Below are 22,611 nucleotides of genomic sequence, written 5' to 3' on the forward strand. Positions count from 1 at the left end.
GGTTCTTGACTGAGTCATACATAGCAGCATCTGCTGGATAAATCTGGGATTGCAGCCAACAAGAGTTTACCTGCTTGAACACTGAGCAAAGCTTGGCACAAACAGGGGCAGCTGCTTTATTCCAAGAAAACAAATTCCACTGAATGCAGCTCTATAGCTGGGTTTGTACATGGATGATCAAAGATGAATGTACTGGTGAGGACAGTCCCTGCTTAGCCAACCTTTTACACACACCCTTCTCTTGTTCCAGGACATCTAATTAAAAGCAATACACTCTGCGAAATCTACAGACCTAATTCATATTCCTGGCTTGTGGGCTTTGTTTTGTTTTTGTGGAGTTGGGGGAGGGGAGAGCAGAAAAAGAATCATACTGACATATAGGAGAAATAGCCAAACATTAAAAGAATGGGGGAATAACCACTGTGCCACACCTCCAATAATGGAAGCACCTGGTGATTCACAAATTTATTCACTTAAAGAAATACCTGCATTTTTGTAAACTGGTAGTTTCGGGCACTGTATGTAAACATAATTTCTATGCAGTACTTCAGGTACAGTAGCAGCAGAACTTAAATAGTGCTATGGATTCTTCAGAACCTTATTTACTCACTTAATTCATATGTAAAGATTGGAGCACTTCTCTCAACTACCCGCCCAGGACATGGCCTTAGGCTTCCAGGAAATTAGCACTTTCCATTATATCATCAATAAAATGATGATATTCAGGAGAGCCTTAAAGACTCATCTTTTTAGTCTGGCTTTTAATGACATCTAGTTTAATTTTAATTTTAATCTGGTTTAATTTTTTGTTTTTGTTTTGTTTTTAATGTAAACCACCCTGAGCCACTTCAGGAACGGCAGTATATAAATGGAACAGAACAAAATAAAATGAGATCCTGGGCTTTGCTTGTCCATAAAATGTGTAATCTAAAATGAATTCTTTCTCTGGAAAAATGTGGAAACTGCCTTCATTTAGCAACTGCAAATAAATCCACAGAATGCCCCCACATAGAAAACATACAGGGGCAGACATGCTCTGTCTTTCTCTCACTCACATGTGCACCTCTCTCTCTCTCTCTCTCTCTCTCTCTCTCACATACACACACACACACACACACACACACACACACCCCGTACGTAGAATGTCTTGAAGTCTGTAGCTAACCACCTTATTAGTATTCCTCCCTCCACTGTGTTTCACTTGCAGCAAGGGAGGGCTGAGCAAAATGCAGTAGAACAGGGACAGAGACAGAGCTGGCAATCATCTCAATGCAGGCTGCTGAATGTAGGGGGTGGAGGGGGATGCAGCAAAGCAAGATTAATAACCTTGCCATAATCCCGTGCACCCTGGAAGGAGATGCCTCTGGTGACCAACCCGTCCCTCTCTTGATTAATTAGATGGAGTGAGTGAGTAGCTGGCATGCCACCTGTGTTTTTTGGGGAGGGGGCTGCCTTTGCTTTTCTTTGAATCCTCTACCCATCTGGGAAGGTAACAGTGAGACGTACCATCTGCAGCATTCACAGCAGCTATTGGAGGCTACCACTGACAGTTTGCTCTACAGTTTGGGTGAGCAAAAAGCCAGGTGTATCGTGCAGAGGGGGATTCTATTCTTGGGCCACTGATTTCTGTGCCACCTTATCCCCTTTTCCAATTGCTTTCGAATTCTGGGCTTACTTTTGAGAAAGTCTCTTGGACGCATTTTGCTGGGGCTGGATGATCAGCAAATGGACTCTTTGAAAACTAACTAATTGTTATGCTCCTGTGTGACTTAAAAGCATCCAGGTAAAGCTGGAGGAATTTAATTTCCCTTGGAGAAGTTTTTAAAGAGGACTATAAGAAAGGTAAGTCTAGGGGCTTTTCTGCCTCCTCCTGCTTTTTCTTTTCCTATTAGTGTAGTTTTATTTCTTACTGAAAGAGATTGGGGGAGGGGAAGGGAATCTAGGTGCAGAACACTTAACCAGCACCTGATGCCTCATTGAAGATGCTTAAAGTGCTTGCCATCTGCAAACTCCCTTTCTGGTAATCTTATGCTTGCACAGCAAAATAATACCTTTTAAAATAATCATGCCTGCTACTGATATATGAAGGTTTGAAACAGTGTTTGTGAGTTGTCTTGTGGGCTCTATTTCTGGAAAAAATGTATCCTCCCCACCCCCATGTAGGTAATAACTTGGATTGGAGTCCTTGCATTTGCTTAGCTGGTATTGTTTCCTTCCCTGTATATTTCAGCCTGCTCAGCTGAAATGATGAATATGTGGGTTCAGAAAGCTGCTCCTGCTGCTCTTAGCTAGCACAGATTGATAACAAAATGGAAATTAGTCAGGGTTTGTGAACTGCTGCTTCTTATGTAAAGTTTCTCTGTGATGTCTGTGTTGCTGGTGAAGCTTGCCTCCAGTCTAGAAAATTTACTGCAGATTTCCTGTTTTGTACCCTACACCTTATATACTTGCTTGGGTCCGAGCCCCAGCAGAATTTTCATAGTTTTTTTTTGAGAGTGGTATGTGTGTGTGTAAGGTGAGGTGTATCTAGGAGGACGGTATGGTTTATTGTGACACAATATTTCACAGAGTAGCTATTTAGCTTTAATGTGAATCAAGGTCCAGGACTTGCTTCACTACAGGTGTCTTCTGTGAGGAATTTGAGACTTGGCCTTTCCCCACCCCCTTGCAATTATTCTTTCAGAGAGAAATGCAATTGCAATGTGATAATACTTCACTTGAGTATTTTGATTGCTGCACTAACATCACTTTCGCTCCTCAAGACAGTGAGAGAAACCTTCTGTAAATAGAAAAGTGAGGTTCCCAAGTGAAAAGGCTGGGGACAGATTCCTCTTTCTTGGTGCACACATGTGGATTACTTGATGGAATGTGAAACACCTGGATATCAATTGCACACTGGATGCATGTATGTAGCTGAGAACAGGCAGGTTGAGGTATGAGTACATTTTTATGCAAATGTATGAATTATGTAGTTAGATACTTAACCTTTGTAAGGACAGATGAAGCCAAAACTACTTGATTGCCTCTTTATTTAGTCCATTAAATATATAGACTTTCCTTTCCTGAAAGGATGCTCTACCATAAAACTGAAAACTTAATGGTAAGGCTCTATTACAGCTCAAATCAAATCCTCTTGTGATGCTTCCTTTGGCTTTTCTGTTGCCTTCTCCTTGAAGGTCTGGAATTATTTTTGCAGAATAGCTTCAGGAGGGGGAGGTGTTAAAGAAGGAAAGGTAAACCCAGATACAGTGCTGCTGAAATCATATGCTGTCCTGCAGTTCACATAGCTGTATTGGAATATGACATTCCAGTCTCTAGTAGCGATGGCATTTACTTTGGGCTTGTTTTTGCTTCTACTTCCCTTACAAGAACCTGTCCTTAAACCTAGCACAAACATTTCAACCTTGTTAGGGCATTAAATATTTTCATATTTTTGTTGGGGGAAAGGATGTACACATTCTACACGAATATCTAAACTAAAGCTATGATTATTTTGAGATAGGCTCTAAGGGATTGGAGAAAAGAGATGTAGCACAGGAGATCTTGGAACATCAAGCTCAATAGTATAGGGAAGTATTTGGAGTGTGGTGGGTGGCGGGGAGATACAGCTCTCTGCTCTTTTTTTAAATTAAATTTTCCATCAACCCAACAGGGTGTTCCTATGAGTTAGGAAAGTCTTGTTACCTTTTGTGAGGCAGTTATTGAATTGTTAAATCCATGGAGACATGATGATATTACTTGTAGTTGGAGTCAGTCTGAGCTCTAGCCAATCTGATGGTGCTGTCATCATATGAAGAGTGCAAGTGTTGATATCCAGTGATATCTTGTGTTGTATCCTGCTAATATTTTGTATGTGTTTCATAAATAATACATATTCTAGTAGACTACATTATTTCAATTCCATGATATTTCACATTCATGCACATCCTGGTTTGCAAGCCCTCTCTAGCTCACTTGATTGGTTTCTAGGTCCGGTAGTATGCACTCTAGTTATAGTCCAGTAGTATGCTGGACTTATAGTTTTATATTGTAATTAATGAAAGGTGGTATAAAAATCTAATAAATACATAAACTATACACATTTACTCAGAAGTAAGTATCACTCAGTTCAGTGGGACGTACTCCTCCCAGTAAGTATGCATAAAAACCAAACTGGTTTTGTGTGTTCTGGTGCATTTTGATGTTACCATTGTTTCCCCTGTGTGTGTGTGTGTGTGTGTGTGTGTGTGTGTGTGTTTGTGTATCTATCTATCTAATGAAGTGTTTAGATTGTATTGAAGAAATCAAACTAACCCGTTTAAAATAAGACATTGCAAAGTTTGTGGTAGGTTAGTTGACCTGTGCAAGTGTCTATCAGTATATATTTTTAAGTAAAATATATATTAAAGGGTATGCCTCATTTGATTTTTGAAGTGTGCATATTTTCCTGATAGAAACCATATAGAAACTAGTATCTCAGTTCATTCTGCTGTGAGTGCATTGCTTAAAGAATTATATAATAGCTCACCTCTCTTCATATTCTTGTACTTGTCAATGCGTTGCTATGGGAAAGTCTCTGAGACAACACAAACCAAAGTAAAGTGATACTGCAGTGAATGTTCCTCAGCAACAATGCAGGCAAAAAGAAAACCCAAACCAAATTACCTAAATGTTAGGTTAAGAATATGGCTAATGTAAAGAAAATTTGCTTCTTTCCCCTTGGAAAGATACCTGGTCAGTCAATCATCCTCTCTCCTAGCTGAAGTCATTCATTCCTCCTGGCCCCATGACTCTTGCTCCACATTCGGAAACCCTAGGTGCTTTACACATGAATTCTTCTCTTCCTCTGAACCATGCTGGGATGACAACTGGCAAGACTGTCTTGGTTTGCTAAACAGGAAAAAGAAAAAAGAAAGTCCACCACAAAATCTAGAATTTGCACCCCAAAGTACACGTTATATGGGCTGAAGATATGTGTATATCCAGGTTGCTGAGTCATCTTGTTAGTAGGGAATAGTATGTCCTGTTAAAGTGTTGGGATCAGCTGCAAACTAAGTAGCTGTGACAGCAGAAACAGCTATACTTGGAGTTGTAAATCTTCCCAGTTTTAGACAGTTCTGAAGCTGCAGTATTTTATTTCATTGCAAGGGAATTTTGCTTTGGAAATGCATGAACATCATGTTGTGCACATCATATGGCTGTGAAATTAAAAACTGTCATAAGAAGAAATGGATATACAGTTAATATTGAAAGCATCAAAATAACCAAAGGTTCATGGGGGCGGGGGAATGGTCCTTTATCCTGCATTTGTTACCTAGAGAATACATTCACTAATCGGTCAGTACTGTGCGGATGAGAAAAGCAGAAGTCTCCTCAAGAACCTGTTGTTCTTTTGAGAGCAGTGAACTTTTAGCAGATGCCTAGGGTAAAGCTTATTAGAGAGCCTGAATCTTAGTGTCTTGAAATGGCAGTCTCATAAGGACACCTTCCAGGTCATCTAGGTTACCTGATTAGTAAAACCCACTTTGTGCTGTCTGGGCTTATGTTAACTTTTAGAAATATATTGTTCATGAAACAAGGACGACAAACATTAATTTTGATCAAATTGGTGAAAATAAATCAAACAGTAATTCTTATCAAAATTCTCCGGTTGGATGATTCATTTACGTGTTTGTGTGTTCCTGGAGGCCATGAAAACTTTTTACCATGAAGCAATTGCCATTTTCTGCCCCCAGTCTTAAACTCTGCATGCTTTTAAGGGATTAGTTCTTGCCCAAAACGGAATGACTGTCACCTGGACTTGTCACCCTGATGCAATAATGTGAAATATCAGCTCTCTTTGTTCTGCTCCAAACTCTATTTGCCCAGTCAAAGTAATCTTCCTAGTTGGGGGGGGATCAAGGGAGAATAGTAATAATTTTTGAAATGGAGCCCTCTGTGCTGGAGAGGGCAGAAGACAGACTATGGACCACTCATAAGCTACAGGCTTGTTTCTAGTGGACCCCCTGACAGCTTCCGGTTGCTGGGAAGAATGACTAGATGTTAATTTTACTACAAATTCCCATGGTCCATGTTTTTGCTTTAAATTGACAAAGTATACTTATGTGGGATCTCCCCCTCCCTTCCTCCCATACGCTCTCCCACAAGTGCATAATCACACAGAGAGTCAGTTTCATACACTAATGTGTTTAAAGGAGCCCCTGTTGGCGCAGTGGTAAAACTGCTGCCCTGTAACCAGAAGGTTACAAGTTCGATCCTGACCAGGGGCTCAAGGTTGACTCAGCCTTCCATCCTTCCGAGGTCGGTAAAATGAGTACCCAGAATGTTGGGGGCAATATGCTAAATCATTGTAAACCGCTTAGAGAGCTCTGGCTATAAAGCGGTATATAAATGTAAGTGCTATTGCTATTGCTATTGCTAAATTGTGTGTGAGCACCATCCCCAAATGATTATGCAAAGCAGAACGGTGTGTGGGGATGGAGAATGCATGCTCACACCTTTCACTGCGTGATGGATGAAGCCAATCAGACATAGCATCTGAATGAGCTCTTTGTCATCCGTTGGTTTTGGTTACTGAAGTATTGTTAGTAGGCTACATTTGATCTCAAGTACACTTTTTTGCAACTTTAAACTTATACAGTGCAGCATGGAGGGATAAATATTGAATTGTTGAAGAATAACTCTCGGCAAACAAGACTTCACAGATCTAATGAATATGAATGAAAGGGAGAGGCACCTCGGCATGCTACTCATGAAGTGTGTATCACGTGTTAGAGTATCATTCAAACTGGCCTTAGGAAGAGTGGCTAGGGAGTCCATCTAGAGTACAGCACATGAATGATTTTGTTCTGTATGAAGTAACTCTTACTTAGGTTGACCTACATGTGATATTCAGCCATGCATAGTTGATAACACACGTGCACATACACACACGTGAACATACACCACGGCTATAAAATGCAGATGCAGCTGTTGCCCTCTGCTGTGGGGAAAAACCACAGTGAGGAGCTTCTTCACCCTTTGCCTTCTGGAGGTATTTTTGAGTAGAAAAATCCCTCCCACAGTTCCTTTTTTCCTGTGGGGAGAGAAGAGTTGGTCCTAGGTAAACAATATTGCAATTGCACTTATTTTCAACTAACGCATAAGCCCTTGATTCACAGAATTTGAACAATTCTCCCCATTGTTAAATTATTTCTGCCAGAACCTTCAGGCAAAATTTACTTTTGGATACAAATAATCCAACATATTCTGTGTGGCTTGAGAATCGGTGAACAGAAAGAGGACCACATTCCTTGAGATTTGTTGCAAATGTTATTCTTTGGTGGGGAAAGGACTGTGTTGACTCACACCCTCACTTGGTGTCTTTGAACAAGTCTCTCTTCTGGGCCCCTCTCTATAAAAGAGGTCACATTACCTTGTATAAAGATCAATGTAAAGCTGTACAAAATGAGGGAAAAAAATACTATTTCTATTCCATTCTGTGCAATGAAGTATATGATACTATGAAGAGCTATAAAGGCTGCTTGTCAGAGGCTGAAAGTGCCCAAAAAAGTTTTCTTTATCTTCAAGTCCTATTCAAGGAAGCTCAGTATGAGGATAAACTGTACTATATACAGACCTTGGAAATCAGATGGCAAATACTGTGTGTTCTTTGCCTCTTCTGCCAGCTTCTAGAAAAAAACATTTTTGTGCTACTTGAATGTCAAGGTTGCTTAGGAAGAATCTTCAGCCGGAATCGTCTGTTTTATAGTATTACTAGTGTTTTCAAGCCCGTTAAAATAACGGGCGCTAGTAGGGGAGAGTTCCTCCCCCATGCCTCACTTTCTCTTGCCCTTCCCCCTCCCCACTGCCGCACTGTATGGAGCTTTGTCTGGTTTGGGGGGGGGGTGCTTGTGTGTTACTTTGTGTGGTAAATAACGGGCGCTAGTACCTTCCCCCCCCCCTCTGTATTCCTTCTCCCTCTCTCTCGCCCTCCTTGCCTTATTTTTTGTTTGTTTGTCGGGCAGCCGGGCGGAGAGTTCCGCTGCTGCCGCCGCCCAGAGTTCTCCCTGGTTCCTGTTTTGCCGCTTCCCGCCATTGCCATCTCTGCTCTCCCGGTCTCCCCGCGGGCCCATCTTTTAACTCTTTACTTTTCTCCCCGCCGGTTTTTGTTTTGTTCCCCGCTGCCCTCCCGGTTCCCCCGCTGCCGCCTCAGCCCTCCCGGTTCCCCCGCTGCCGCCTCAGCCCTCCCGGTTCCCCCTGCTGTTGCTCAACATGGCCGCCCGTGTCTGGACGGCCGTATCTTTCTCTGCCATTCTGGGCATGCGCGGAGCGCATGCCGAGAAAGACACGGGCCAGAAAAGGACACAGGATCACGCTGAAGGCTTTTATTATAGAGGATTGTTTAGGTGTGACTGTTATTCTTATGTATCTTTTAGATATAAGCCCTCTTCACACATTACAGTGAGTACAACGAGTGCCCACTCTGACTTTGCCTGCTTCCTAGTGAGTTTGTGTAACTTCTGAAAGAGCTTTTATGTATGTATGCCTGCTCAGCCTGCCTGACAAATAATTCAAGGAAATGCAGAGTCCCCCATGGTGCATTCAAAATCTACATATTTGATTTGCATGCACATAAGCTCTTTTATGTATAATAAATGTGTATATGTGGTAGGAGGAAGAATTATGGGCACAATCCTGCTCTCTGTCTATGTGCATTCATCATAATGTGCAAAGAGGACCACTATCAGTCTGTGCATGAGTGAAGGGCAACTGAGCTTCAGAAGACTGGTGATTAGCCTCGGTCATTGCCCTTACCTTTCTGTCGTCAAACAGATGCCTACATTCTTGGTTAGGAATGGTGAGCATAAGAACATGGCCAGAATATGTCTCTCAGGCACTACTAGCAGGGAACTCACCATGCCAGCTTTGCAGCCTTCCCTGCCCTGAAGCTGACTCCATCAAACAGAGTGGCACTATCTTTTGATATCTCTGGGTTCAATTAGAGATGTACACAAATGCTAATCAGTACTGACCACCATATTGACCTTGCAAATGGCTTCTGTGCATGTGCAGAGGCCATGTACAAGACAGTGTCACATGTGGGTTGCTGGGGGCGGGAGTGCTGCCACAAAAGGGCCAGCACTACTCACTTTCAAAGGTACTGCTCGCTGTCCCCCAGTGCCACACTCAAACTGCTGAACCAGTTCGTGGGTTGGCCAAACTGAATTGCTGAACCATGAACCAGTTTGCATTTGAATCAGGGCACGAATGTGGTTTGTGCACATCCCTAGGTACAATATGTGAACCTACCAACATTCCTTGAAGCATCCGAGTGCAAGTGTGCTTTGCCCAGTGTTTTCTTTTTCTTCTTTTGTTATGGAGAGCTTTTAGTTGCTGGAGTAACCTAGTGTCCTCTTTCTGTACAAGGTCACAGTCCTTAGAAACCATAAAAGATCGCACAAAATCAGGATTCCCTGGCAATCAGCTTTATGAAATAAGCAGCTTTCCTCAGTCCCAAGAACAGTGAGAGAAGAGAAAGGTAACTGTTCTTACTTAAGAAATAGTCATTGCCAAGCATATATTAAGAATCTAAAGCTGTCTATAAGAAGCTCTCCTAATCCGGTGGTGGTGATGGTTGCTGAAGATACTGTAAAGTCATGGTGCAGGAGCCCCACTGAAGTGAACCAGGCTTGTAGCAATGTTTGGAAATTGCAAAACAACTTCTGCCTTCATTTACAACATAAATGCGAGATGCGAGTTGGTGCATTGTACTTTATCTCTGGCTGTATGTCACTCTAGATAAATCTGTGCTTACATATAATGAATGAATGAGTTACCATCTATATAATCAGAGGTCAGCATCATCAGGAGAAGGCAGGTGAATCCGAGGTGTCCAGTGACTCCTCTAATGTGGTTAGGCTGGATCAGTTTCAGTTTGTGACTCGTGAAGATGTGGACAAGCTGCTTGGAGTGATGAGGCCTACCACCTGTTCTCTTGACCCTTGTCTGATGTGGCTAATACAATCTGGCAGGGAGGTTGTTGTAGAAGGCCTAGTAGAGATCATAAATGCTTCTCTGAGGGAGGGCAGGATGCTTCCTTGCTTAAGGAGGCAATTATTAGACCACTTCTGAAGAAGCCTGCCGTGGATTCCGCAGAGTTGAGCAACTATAGGCCTGTCTCCAACCTTCCATAGCTGGGCAAGGTAACTGAGAGGGTGGTGACCTCCCAACTCCAGGCAGTCTTGGAGGAAACTGATTATCTAGACCCGTTTCAGACCAGCTTTCGGGCAGGCTATGAGCAGAGACTGCCTTGGTCTGCCTGATGGATGATCTCCAATTGGGAATTGACAGAGGAAGTGTGACTCTGTTGGTCCTTTTGGACCTCTGGGTGGCTTTTGATACTATTGACCATAGTATCCTTCTGGAGCATCTGAGGGGGTTGGGGGTGGGAGGCACTGCTTTGCAGTGGTTCCACTCTTACCTCTTGGGCAGATTCCAGATGGTGTCCTTCGGGGGCTGTTGTTCTTCAAAAACTGAACTTCGGTATGGTGTCTCTCAGGGCTCCGTATTGTCTCCGATGTAGTTTAACATCTACATTAAACCGCTGGGAGAGATCATCAGGAGATTTGGTGCAGGGTGTTATCAGTATGTTGATGACACCCAAATCTATTTCTTCATGTTGGCATCATCAGGAGAAGGCATAACCTCCCTAAATGCCTGCTGGAGGCCGTGATGGGCTGGCCAGATAAGATGGAGGTACTTATTGTGCAGAGTTGGAACTTGGGAGATGATTTTGATCTGCCCATTCTGGATGGGGTCATACTTCCCCAGAAGGAACAGGTACGCAGTCTGGGGGTGCTTCTGGACACAAACTTCTCCCTGGTGTCCCAGGTTGAGGCAGTGGCCAGAAGTGCCTTTTATCAGCTTCGGCTGATTTACCAGCTGTGTCCATTTCTTGAGATAAATGACCTCAGAACAGTAGTACATCTACTGGTCACCTCCAGACTTGACTAATGCAATATGCTCTATGTGAGGCTGCCTTTGTACATAGTCCGTAAACTGCAGTTAGTCCAGAATGCAACAGCCAGATTGGTCTCTGGGTCATTTCGGAGGGACCATATCATTCCCATCTTAAAAGATCTACACTGGTTGCCGATAAGTTTCTGGGCAAAGTATAAGGTTTTGTTATAACCTATAAAGCCCGAAACAGCTTGGGCCCTGGGTATTTAAGAGAACACCGTGAGCTGGGTCTCACAATTGGTGAGAGCCAGTTTAGCAGGGTGTGCGGGGAGAGCGGGCTAAGCCTGCTCTCCCTGCACACGAGCAGAGAGGGAGCCCTGGGCAGCTGGATTGGCCGCCCACACGATTACTGGCTCCATGATGGAGCCAGCGGGGGCTGGGGAGCTCGGGGGCCGCACGGCCCCCGGAAGCTCCAGTATGCCCTGTGTGGGTGTGCAGGGCATACTGGTGAGACCCCTGGAGTCAGGAGGCAGCTTTTCGCCTCCCCTCCGGGGGTCTACTCATGAGTAGCTGTGGCACGGCCACGCTGCGGCTACTCATGATCAGATACCCTGGGTTTGCAGAGTGCTCACTCTGCAAACCTGGGCTAAGGGGAGGGCTAAAGAAGCGGGTGACCCTCTTGTAAACCACTGGGCTCGCTTGCGAGCCCGGTGATTTTACATGATCGGCAAAAATTGGGCTAGGCTCTCCTAGCCTGATTTTTGCTCATCGTGAGAATAGCCCCCTTCTCTGCTATGAACCACACCGCCCATTGAGATCATCTGGAGAGGATCGCCTGTAGTTGCCACCAGCTTATCTGGTGGATACTCAGGGACGGGCCTTCTCCACTCTTGCCCAGAGGCTTTGGAACACACTTCCTGCTGCAATAAGAGCCTCCCCATCTCTTCCAACTTTTAAAAAGTTTTTAACTTTTAACGCATTTGTTCACCCAGGCTTTTAATTAGACATTGTTTTAACTGTGTTTTAATTGTATTTTAATAGTTTTAACATTTTAAATTTTAATGTGTTAATCTTTTTATTGGTTTTTATTGTCTTGTAAAACTGCCCAAAGAACTTGGGTTTTAGGTGGTATAAAAATGTGACAGACAAACAAACAAACAAATAAAATAATCCCATGAGCAGTACTGTATATTTAAAAAAAACACTGCGCTAGCATAGAAACAAACAAAATGACATCGGCTACAATATAGCAAAATATTTATGACTGAAGCAAGGACCCTTTTGGAGGGTGCAATGTGCGCAGCACACATGACATGCATATATGCACACTTGCAGCTAAACACATCCTTGGCAGTGAAAGCTAGACCATGCATTGTTAGGTATTGCAAGTATCTCCAAGTATAGCCACTTAATGGCCCAGTGGGGAAATGCTTGACTAACAAGCAGAAGGTTGCTGGTTTGAATCCCCGCTGCTACTATATCAGGCAGCAGTGATATAGGAAGATGCTGAAAGGCATCATATCATACTTTGCAGGAGGAGGCAATGGTAAACCCCTCCTGTATTCTACCAAAAGAAAACTACGGGGCTCTGTGGGTGCCAGGAGTCGAAATCAACTTGATGGTACACTTTACCTTTAAAGAAGTGAATTTCAACTTTGCACAAATATGGGGGAAAGTAAAAGGAATCCTTTTGTGGTGGGGAACAAAATCTGTTTCCTGCTCATGGTGACCCCATCCATTGAGGTCTACATAGCTCTATCCAGTTTCTATTTCTTGGTCCTAGAGTGTGACAGAATGCCAGGAAGTGGTCTATTTGATAGAACAAAATAGTATGCAAAGTTCTCTTACAGATTCCTTTCAAATCTACCCTCTCCCGATTAGTAAAGGGTGGAAGAGAAGCTTCAGTTTTCTTTATTGATTTCCCCTATGCTCTGTTGGGTTCTGAGTTTTCAACTTAAATAGCTCTGTGGCTAGGAAAGCTCTATTAATCAAGGGAAAGCTAGCTTATTTTAATATATTACTGGTAGTTGCAGTTTTTACCTCTTGCCTCCCAATATCCTTTTCTAGGCATGAAATAGTCTCTGAAAATCTAGCAATTCTCAGCAGTAGATTAATATTCAGCTCATGCAAACCTGTCATTGACATTGTGCTGGGAGAGCATCTTTCTTTCAAATGAAGTGCTAAAAGTCCTGGATCTGCTACCCTGCATCCTTGAAACAAATGCTCTTCATTTCTTAAACGGCCTCAGCCATTCAGGTACAAAGCAGAACATTGTTGACAACCAAAATTGTATATTGCTTGTTATGTATTCCAGAGAAGTTGTGAGAGCAGGATTCTCTTATGCCTAGTAGTGTTGCTTTGTGAAATCAACAATGCTTATATAAAAGACCTTGAAGGCTAATGTATTAAGCAGATTACCTGTGCTGAAATTTGTCTTTAGATTTAATTAAAATGCAGAAGGCCTCTATGTTTCATGGCACAAAATTTGTTGTAAAGCAAACTCAAGGATCTTTTGGTCAATAAGAATCTCTCATAGCTGTTTTCCCTAAGCCATAGGCGTAACGATAGGGGGGGCGGGGGGGCATGTGCCCCGGGCGCCATCGCTGTGAGTCACATGGGGGGCACCACCATGACCCCGCTGATCCCCCCCCAATTTTTTTTCAATTTTTTAAACAAACAAACAAATTTCTGCAGTCAAGGGAGTGCGTTCCCGCCACGAGCGCCGCAGTCCGGTCCCTTCCACGCCCGCGCCCCCCCCCATGATTGCTTTGCAAATTGCTGGCCTGCTGGCTTCGCGGCGGGCGCCTTTCTCACTGCTATGCCGCCCTTGGCCGAGGCTCGCTCTGTCTTGAAGAAGTTCAGGCCAGATGCCCTCTAGTGGCTTGCATGCAGGGTGCACGCACGTGCAACTCGGCCGGCGTGCCGAGTCGCGCTGTGCATGCGTATGAGTGCGTCTCCATCTTGACTCCTTCCAGCTCGTTCGCCTGTGCACCGTGCACGTGGCGCCGTTGAGTACGGAGGACGGAGACAGAGAGGAGAGAGCCGAGCGTTGTTGCTGGGGCTGGCTGGGGGCCTGGGGCTGCAAGCAGGGCAGGCGCACTTGCAGGCAGGAGCAGGACACGGACACCCGGCAGGGTGGGTGGTCAGTCAGTCACAACAAGGTGTGAAGCGTGGTGGTCACAAACAACAAGGTGTGTGTGTTTTTTCTCTTCGAATCGTCAATCCCCGATTCCCATTCTGTGCAGTGCCACAGCGCCAGTTTTCCTTCCTGCCCGGGGGCCGTGTGTGGCTTTGTTTGGTGCGGTGTGGGAGAGAAAGTTCTTTCGAGGGCTCCAGCCCCAGCTCTGTTTTGAAATCGGCAAATTCCGGGTGCCTGAAATGCTCTCGCGCGCGCTTCCGCCCTGCTTTTTTGTTGCTGCCCTCGTGTAAGTTTTGATTTCCGAGGAGAGTCTGATCTGAACGCCTTCCTTCCTCCCCGCTCCGTCGGGGGTTGCTGTGGCGGCAGGGAGAGGGCGGGGCGAGAAGCAGCGCCACTGCCAGGGCCAGCCTTGGGAGTGACACAGGACGCCCCTCCGGCCGACACCGTCAAGCAAAGGCTGCTAGCCAGAGGAGCCGGGCAAAGGCCGCCTGCTCTGCCGCTCCAAACCGACCCTGCCTGGCTTGGTGCGTCTCAGTGGCGGTGGTGGTCGGTCGCGGCTTGGGTTTGTTGTTGTTTTTTTGGTTGTTTTTTTAAGGCGGTTCTCAATGCTGGCAAAGGAGCAAAATGATTGGCTCCCGATTTGAGTTCTGTTCGGAAAACTGTTGTTGGAGTGAAAATCGTTGGACTGAATGCTTGGCTATTCGGTGGGAAAGGGCGCGTGTTTGCATTCACTCCAAGAGAGCGTTTGGGAATTTTAGGCACCACCGGGGTCTGATGCTCTAAAAACTGTTCTCCTTTCGAAATCTCAGCGCTGCACAGAGAAGTTAAAATTTCATTCTCCCCCCCCCCCCAAATCACAAGTGATCGATCCAAAACCTAGATATCCCCCCTCCTTGCTCCACCCTTTAACATTTGGATTAGGTCCACTAAAGTGAGAATGTGAAAGCGGGGTGGGTTTGGAAACAGGGGGAATAAGCATAAACTGAAGATGACAAAAGAGTAAATATGTATAGTGTAACCGGGCTGGAACTTGAACACAACGTCCATCGCATGCAAACAAGGCTGTTCACCCGCCCGCCCGCCCCCTTCTGTTTAGCTAAGGTGGAAAATCCAGAGGGGTTTGGAGACTTTTGAGCTGGTTCTGGATGTTTTCTAACAATGCCCTAGATCTTTTTTTGTCTCTCTTTTCAGAGAAGGTAAAAGATATGAGGAATGTCAGATGGGGGAAAAACAGTTTTTCATTTTGGGAAGCAGATATGCCCAGGACTAGGGAGAAGCTTTTCAGTTTCTGTTTTCCGGTGTTGTTTTGGGTGCTATTGCATGTGTGTTTTGCCAGTATTGTCACTTTCTTTTGATGATCGAAACTGCCTCCGTGGTTTTCCAGTTTAAAGAAGTGGCGGTGTCTGTAAATGCTAACCTCACTTATTCTGAAACAGTTCATTTGAAGAGGTTGGGGTTATTCTGGAACAAGTGGTCAAGTGATGTATGGACTGTACCATTAAACTCTCCAGAACAGGCTAAGGCGTATGCTTTGGGAGTTTATCTCCCAAAGATAGATCTATCTATCTATCTGTCATAAAGAGTGTGTGTGTTTACACATACTTCTCAGCATGCTCAGTGTTCCCTCAATACAGCAATTTGGCTTTAAGTCACAACAAATCAATAGAACATTCCCCATTCTATGCATTTAAGATGGAAGTAGCTGAGAACTCCACCTCTTTCCCCACCCCCTTGGAAAATGCTCCGTTTGACACAACTCCCGTTTTATTTATTTATTATTATTATTATTGCATTTATATCCCGCTCTTCCTCCAAGGAGTTTTAGATGGGCCCTTCAGTGGAAGGGGGGCAGGAATCACTTTAAACCAGACACTAGTCTTGTTTGTGTCTCTGCCCAATGCCAGCTTCTCTTGAAAAGTTCTTGAAAGTTCTTTTCTTGAAAAGAAAAATTGCATTTTTGGTTATTTATCACATTTTGAAATTTTTTGGTAATTTTTGTAATTTTTTAAATTTTTAAAATAAAAGTTTTCTGAAACATGTGTTTCAGTCAGATGTATGTTGGGGGGGCGGTGGGGAGGGCGCAATTTCAGTGCTTGCCCTGGGCGCCATTTTCCCTAGTTACGCCTCTGCCCTAAGCTGAAGGTTTTGCTGTTTGTTTTCTATCCATATACATGTAAAGGCTGTGATGTGATGTTCCTCCAAACCTCTACATCGTGGATAGAATGACTAGAACCAGGTATTCACACTGGGTAAAGACAATTTCAATTGCCTCCAATCAGCTAAAAAGAGAATAGGAAATGTATACACTGATTTAATAAAAACTACTTAATCATTAATCCCTCCTCCCCAAAGATAAATTCCATTGCTGATTTATTTTGTGCATTGATTAGTCAGCCTCTCAGGGTAATGTATGACAAACCTAAAGCCACAGCAGGAATCCATACTTGTGAATTTAAAATAATATTAAAACTGGGGGTGCGGGGGTGGACAATATGGAGAAAATAGTGTCAGAGGTAGAACCAATTTAGTTAGCAAAGCCTGGCATAGGAAGTTATGTCAAAACAAGGCTTTTTATCCATCTCTTTGCAAAATGCAGATAAGAGGTTGGGTATGCATTTGTTTTTGGGTGAATGTAATGAGTAGGGCCCATTTTGTTTTGTTTGGCATCCTACCGACTCCAGAACAAGTGCAGCGTCTACAAACGAGTCCCAAAAGAGCAGTGATCCATTTGTCAGATCCGTTTAGAACATATAATACTTCACCCCACCTGTCTTCCTACAACTGTTTGTTGTTCTGAGTTTCTGATTCTGCATTTAGAGTTGCTTTCAGTATGTGTTTTTCCAGTCCAGTATGTACCACTCCAAATTCTTCTATTTATCCCAGCATTTTAGGATATTGGTTTATAAGGCAAGTTTATGCTTGGCTTTACCAAGTTTGCTTTCAATTCATTAATCTTTTAATGAATCCTTGCTTTTCAATTCATTAATTCATTAAAATGATCCACCACTGAGCAACCTGCCCCAAGTCCCCCCCCCCCCCTGTTTCTCAGCATGTGTGGTTGTGTGTGTGTGGGGGGGATTTGTGTGTTTACTGTTTTTGTGCTGCTTGCCTTAGAGTGTTTTTTAAGTTTGCAAAACACGTCCAGCACTCCTCCACAACCTCCTGCAACCGCTATATTCCTTTCAATTGATTTCTGTTTGAATGGTTTGACATCTATTTTTTAAGGGTGTGAAGTTGAAATACCATAAAGGGCGAAATAATTTGTGGTTTCTTTTTCCTAAGAGAAGGATATAGATGTAAACGTGTGTACTTAATTCTCACGAATGTATACAAATACTTGCAAGATCATTGCACACAAAAATGAATGGCATCATGGAACTCTTTGCTCAAAGCACACCCTCAGGAACGGATGCTGGCAGATTTGGTGCCTCTGTCCGTATCCTCTTTATTTGTATATTTGAAATCCTTGCACATCTGGTCAGAACTCAAAGGGCCAAACAGTTTTACATACTGTGGGCTTCTAGGATCCCATTTTCTAAAACAACAACATTTGTGTATGTGTGTACATGTGGCCGGGGTGGGGGTGTTTTGTTTTTTGAAATACATGCAAATCCTCTTATTCTCCTGACACCCAACACAGTGTTGGGAGAGGAGATGCATCCTTCCTCAGCAGTGGCATCATCATCAGCTTTGTAGCAGAGACCACAAGGCTGCATATGTTCAGACATGAGTGTTCATGCTGGCTGTATGTCTGCCCCATGCCCCCCACCCTTGGGTATCTTCATCCTTAGCTCAGCACTTACCTGTTTCCCCAATTCTCAGTGTGGTATTTAGACAGACACCTGACTGAGGTCAAGTAGGATTTTTTAAATTCCACCATGATTAGTCTTTAGTGGGGATTTTCTCCCCTATTTTACACTGTTGCCCTTGGGAGCATTTGTTATTCTTGTAGTCAAAGTTGCTTTATAGTAGCATAGTCCCTGGTTACATTAGCAGGTGTGAATGGGTACTGGAGAGCAATGCTAAAGCTATTGTGTGCAACCAGAGGCATTACATGCTATGACGCAGGGGTTTTCCATGGAACAGTTTTGCAAGACTTTGGGTCTCAGGCTGATGACTCAGGCAATTATTCACTCAACAGTTGATTGTGAATCTGAAGAGGTGTGAGCAGTCACATGACTGTTACCGGTCATGTTGGCTCACCCAGTTTCAGGAGGCAATAACCACATGTTCAAACTGCCTTTACCGAAAGTTTGCTACCCACACTTGATCACATTGCAGATCCTTGTTACTTGATAAAGTTGTGGCTCAAGTTTAAAACCAATGTTAAGGGTCTCAATCATATCAAGAATCTGAGTGCAATTGCATTAGAAGTAGAAGCAAATCATAATTTGCTAATATGTGCATGAGCAGCAGGAAGCCTTGGCCCTCCCCTTCCTCTGCATGCAAGCAAAAGAAATTATCCAATTATAGCTGGAAGCCAGTCATGGTTTACAGTTACATCCAAATGTGGTAAATGGTGAAGCTATTCATATGTGCACCAAAAAACCATGCTAAGGAAGCCCAGCCCAGTTTTCGGTGCATATGTGTACGCTGGGATGAGGACTGTTCCCACAGTGCCTTGGAGGCAAACACGCCTATGAAGCCACCCTCCAAAATGAGGTGAGGAGAGTGAGCACTCTTCTAACCCTGAGATCCCAGGCAGCTTTGAGGAGGGGGATCCCCATAATGCACCGCACACTCATGCAGTGCATTATTGGAGCTCTAGTGGGGGGGGGGAGACCATGAGAGGTACTCTTGCCCTTTGAGCTACTGGCAGCAGCTGGTAGTCATACGGGTAGGTTATCCGCCCGCTGAAGAGGACACCATCACTCATCTGCGGGGACATAAGCTCTTTAGGGCTTCCTCCCTGCTAACCCCTTTGCCCTTTCTCACTGCTTGTGAGAAATTTCACTGCTTGAAATTTCAGGACCAGAATATAATAGTCAAGAAATGGCAGCTTTGATGACTTGTACGAATTGTACAGGTCAAGGGTGACTTGTACAAACTGTAACTTGATCCCAAACCCCAGAACCTCATCCATAGGATACATGGGAAGAGGCACAGGGAGTGCCTAAGCCCATGACTTGCCGCTCTTCATGCACATGGCAAACCAAACTTTGATATGACACCTGAATGTAGTATATTATGCCCAGCCTTTTAAAAATGAAAATGCTTATTTGGAGTTGAGAGGAGAAAGGTCGGTGAGGATAGAGTTAATTGGTCCACCTACTCCTACAGCCACCTAATAGTGACCATTAATAACTTGGAAATGACTTGACTAGCAAGCCAGAGGTTGCCAGTTCGAATCCCCACTGGTATGTTTCCCAGACTATGGGAAACACCTATATCAGGCAGCAGCAATAGAGGAAGATGCTGAAAGGCATCATCTCATACTGTGCGGGAGATGGCAATGGTAAACTCCTTCTGTATTCTACCAAAGACAACCACAGGGCTCTCTGGTTTCCAGGAGTCAACACCGACTCAGTTACACACTTTACCTTACTACGAGTTCCTAAGCACTCCCTCCTGATGTAGCTTTTCCAGAACAAAGAAAAGAGCCACTGGGCTACTGTGTGCATGTTTAGCTATCATGCTATTGATGTTGTGAGTTGCCCCAAGCAGTAGTGTACTGGAGGGGTTTTTAAATAAATAAATAAATTCTACCCAGCAAGTGACACTCAACATACAAGGAAGTTTAGGACTGCTTTCCAACCCAATGCAAGGATGTGTGGTTTGTAAAAAAAATTGAGCAACCCTGATGGATGTTGAGGTGCCTGCATATGCCCAAGGGGCTCTTAAGATTCCAGCCCAGTTGTATAATTGCCACTCTTTTAAATAAAATACTTATATGGAATGTAAAAATTAATCCAGAGAGATTTACATTTGCAAGAGACAACTTGCACTTGCTTAAATTCTCATTCCTGCCACTGCCATGTTTTGTTGTGTAAGATTGTCATAGTCACAATTCAAAGTAGCTGCTTTTGTCCCTAGGCAGAAGTTTGTGTGTTCAGACTTCATGCGTACACAGGATCCTTGACTCTCTACAAAGCACAGTGTCATTTAAAATTTCAAATATCCAAAGGAACCTACAGTTCTTCATTTCCATATTATCCTCTTCTCACAACAAACCTTTAAAAGACTGAGCTACATCAATTTAGTAAATTTCCCTGTGGCCTTCATAATTGAGTTCATGTCCAAACTTGATACTTGAGCCACATTGATTTGCATTTAAAATGTATCATAACTGTGCCTGTTATGAATTACCCCTTATAAGAAATGCTGGGTTGCCCCAGTAGTCCATTTTGGACTATACAGTATTGTGAATGATTTGCTACACTAGTTAATTAGCAACAAGACCATCTTGAAAATCCACCACAGAAATGGGGTTGAATCCATTTTCAAAGCTGGTTATATACAATTATTTTTATTTTAATATTAGCAATGCATTTGAGATTGGCTTTTTAAAAGAATTTCATTCATTCCTACATTGAGGATAACCTAGCCCCTGCTTGTCTCTTGCTGCCTGAGTATGAGCCACTTTAACTTTATTATTTATTACTATCTAATTTTGTATGCAAAATATCACCTGGCATGTTGCCCTTAATCTTTCCAAAGCATTATCAGTTCACTTTTGCAAAGTCTAATTATGGTGAAACCACCTCATGCTAATGTCTACTCTGCCAAAATATGTCGGAAATTATATCGGTGACAACCCCAGCGTAACATGGTGTATATTATAATTTTTATGTAGTAATGTACATCTTTGCTTGCCAATAATGCAATACATTGTTTTAATCTGCATTTATTATTAGAACCTTTTCTAGCATAAGCGCTTTACCAGGAGATGATTTTTTTCTCCCTCACTGCATTTGCCTTTTAAGATGACAGTTTTGCATGCTAGATACACCTGAAGAATGAGCTGTAGGCTCTGGTTTGCTTGATCTTTCACATGGATCTAATGTTGACAACAGCACCCCAATTGAGGAGAGCTGGTCTTGTGGTAGCAAGCATGACTTGTCCCCTTAGCTAAGCAGGGACCACCCTATGAATGGGAGACTTGATGTATGAGCACTGTAAGATATTCCCCTTAGGGGATGGAGCCACTCTGGGAAGAGCAAAAGGTTCCAAGTTCCCTCCCTGGCATCTCCAAGATAGGACTGAGAGAGATTCCTGCCTGCAACCTTGGAAAAGCCACTGGCAGTCTGTGAAGACTATACTGAGCTAGATAGACCAAATGTTTAACAGTATATGGCAGCTTCCTATGTTCCTCAAAAGATGCTTGTGCATGAAATGCCCCATCCTGCAGCCTTGTGCTGGGGGATGGGTCTTTGTCCCACCCCCTCAACAGACAGCCACAAGCTGTGCCGTGATCAGGCAGGGGAGATGGGATTTGTGAGCCATTTGATCTGGCTTCACTTCCCCTCGTCAGATTTGTTTCTCCGGGCCTTGCTGGTTGTCCTTTTGAGGGCCGAGTAGGAATCTATGGCCCCCGACTGATTGGCCGTGTTCGGGTTTTTGTTTTGCTTACTCCGTTCTGTTTTTCCTTGTGTTAGTTGGGTCACATATGGGCAAGTACAGTGCGGGCTAGGTGGAGGTACAGAAGGGTTTTCAATAGGTAAACACCCTTGAGTAGGTGGAAAGTGTGGATTGGTCAATCAGTCCTCAGAGGCTTTGCCTTTGAAATTATTACACACAGAATTCGCTAATTTGATCATTAATAAAGTTGTGGCCCTTTTTCCCAAATGTGAATTTACTGTTTGTTTGGTTTTTTAAAATATTTATACCCCACCCCTTCAGTGCACTAGTGCTCGGAGCAGCTCACAACAATAAGAGAGACACAAGATACAATAAAAGTAATAAAATTAACTAAATTCAACAACAACAAAAGTTGTCTGATTAAAAACCACAATCATTATTAGGTTCAAATTAAAACTGAAAATTATAAAAAGCTAAAGAACTTACCAGATATAACAAAATACTAATGGAGCATTAAACAGCTTCTGTTAAAAAGGTGTGTTTTAGGATGTTTGAGAGGGCGTGCCCTCCCTCCTGCTGTTACTCCCCTGCAACTGGTATTCAGATGAATCCTGCCTCTGAGACTGGAGGTGGCCTGTAGCCTTCAAACTAGTAGCCATTGATAGTCATCTCCTCCATGAAGTTATCCAAACCCCCTTTACAGCCATACAAACTAGTAGCCAACACCACATCTTGTGGCAGAGAATTCCACAAGTTGATTATGTGTTGTGTGAAAAAGTACTTCCATTGTTGGTCCTAAATGTCTTGGCAATCAATTTCATGGGATGACCCCTGGTTTTAGTGTTATATGTGTGTGAGAGAAATTTCTCTCTTTGCTTCAGGGTAGAGGGTTTGGTCTTCTCATTCTGTACTGCGGACTTAGGGTTGGGTTGGAAAATTGACTTGATGCTCAGCAATTATAATTTTTGGGTGGAGACAGCAGCGGTGGGTCTATGAAAGCTGCTGTTGCTGAGGGGAAGGTTGGGGAGGGACAA

At 43.6% G+C, this 22,611-nt stretch overlaps 1 protein-coding gene across 5 annotated transcripts in view; it reads left to right on the plus strand.

Annotated features, from left to right (window-relative positions):
* The first annotated feature begins 1,158 nt into the window (after nucleotides 1-1,158).
* The window catches only part of LRRC4C (leucine rich repeat containing 4C), a 1,145,515-nt gene continuing 1,124,062 nt past the window's right edge, over nucleotides 1,159-22,611 (plus strand). For 4 of the 5 annotated variants that reach the window (XM_053256515.1, XM_053256493.1, XM_053256505.1 and 1 more), the window contains exon 1: nucleotides 1,199-1,842. The gene's annotated coding sequence lies outside the window, so the exon portion shown is untranslated. Of the gene's footprint in view, nucleotides 1,843-22,611 lie in introns of all 5 variants that reach the window. The other variant, XR_008308694.1, reaches the window with a different exon arrangement.

The sequence above is a fragment of the Hemicordylus capensis genome, chromosome 1 (assembly GCF_027244095.1).
Source record: "Hemicordylus capensis ecotype Gifberg chromosome 1, rHemCap1.1.pri, whole genome shotgun sequence".
Taxonomy (NCBI): domain Eukaryota; kingdom Metazoa; phylum Chordata; class Lepidosauria; order Squamata; family Cordylidae; genus Hemicordylus; species Hemicordylus capensis.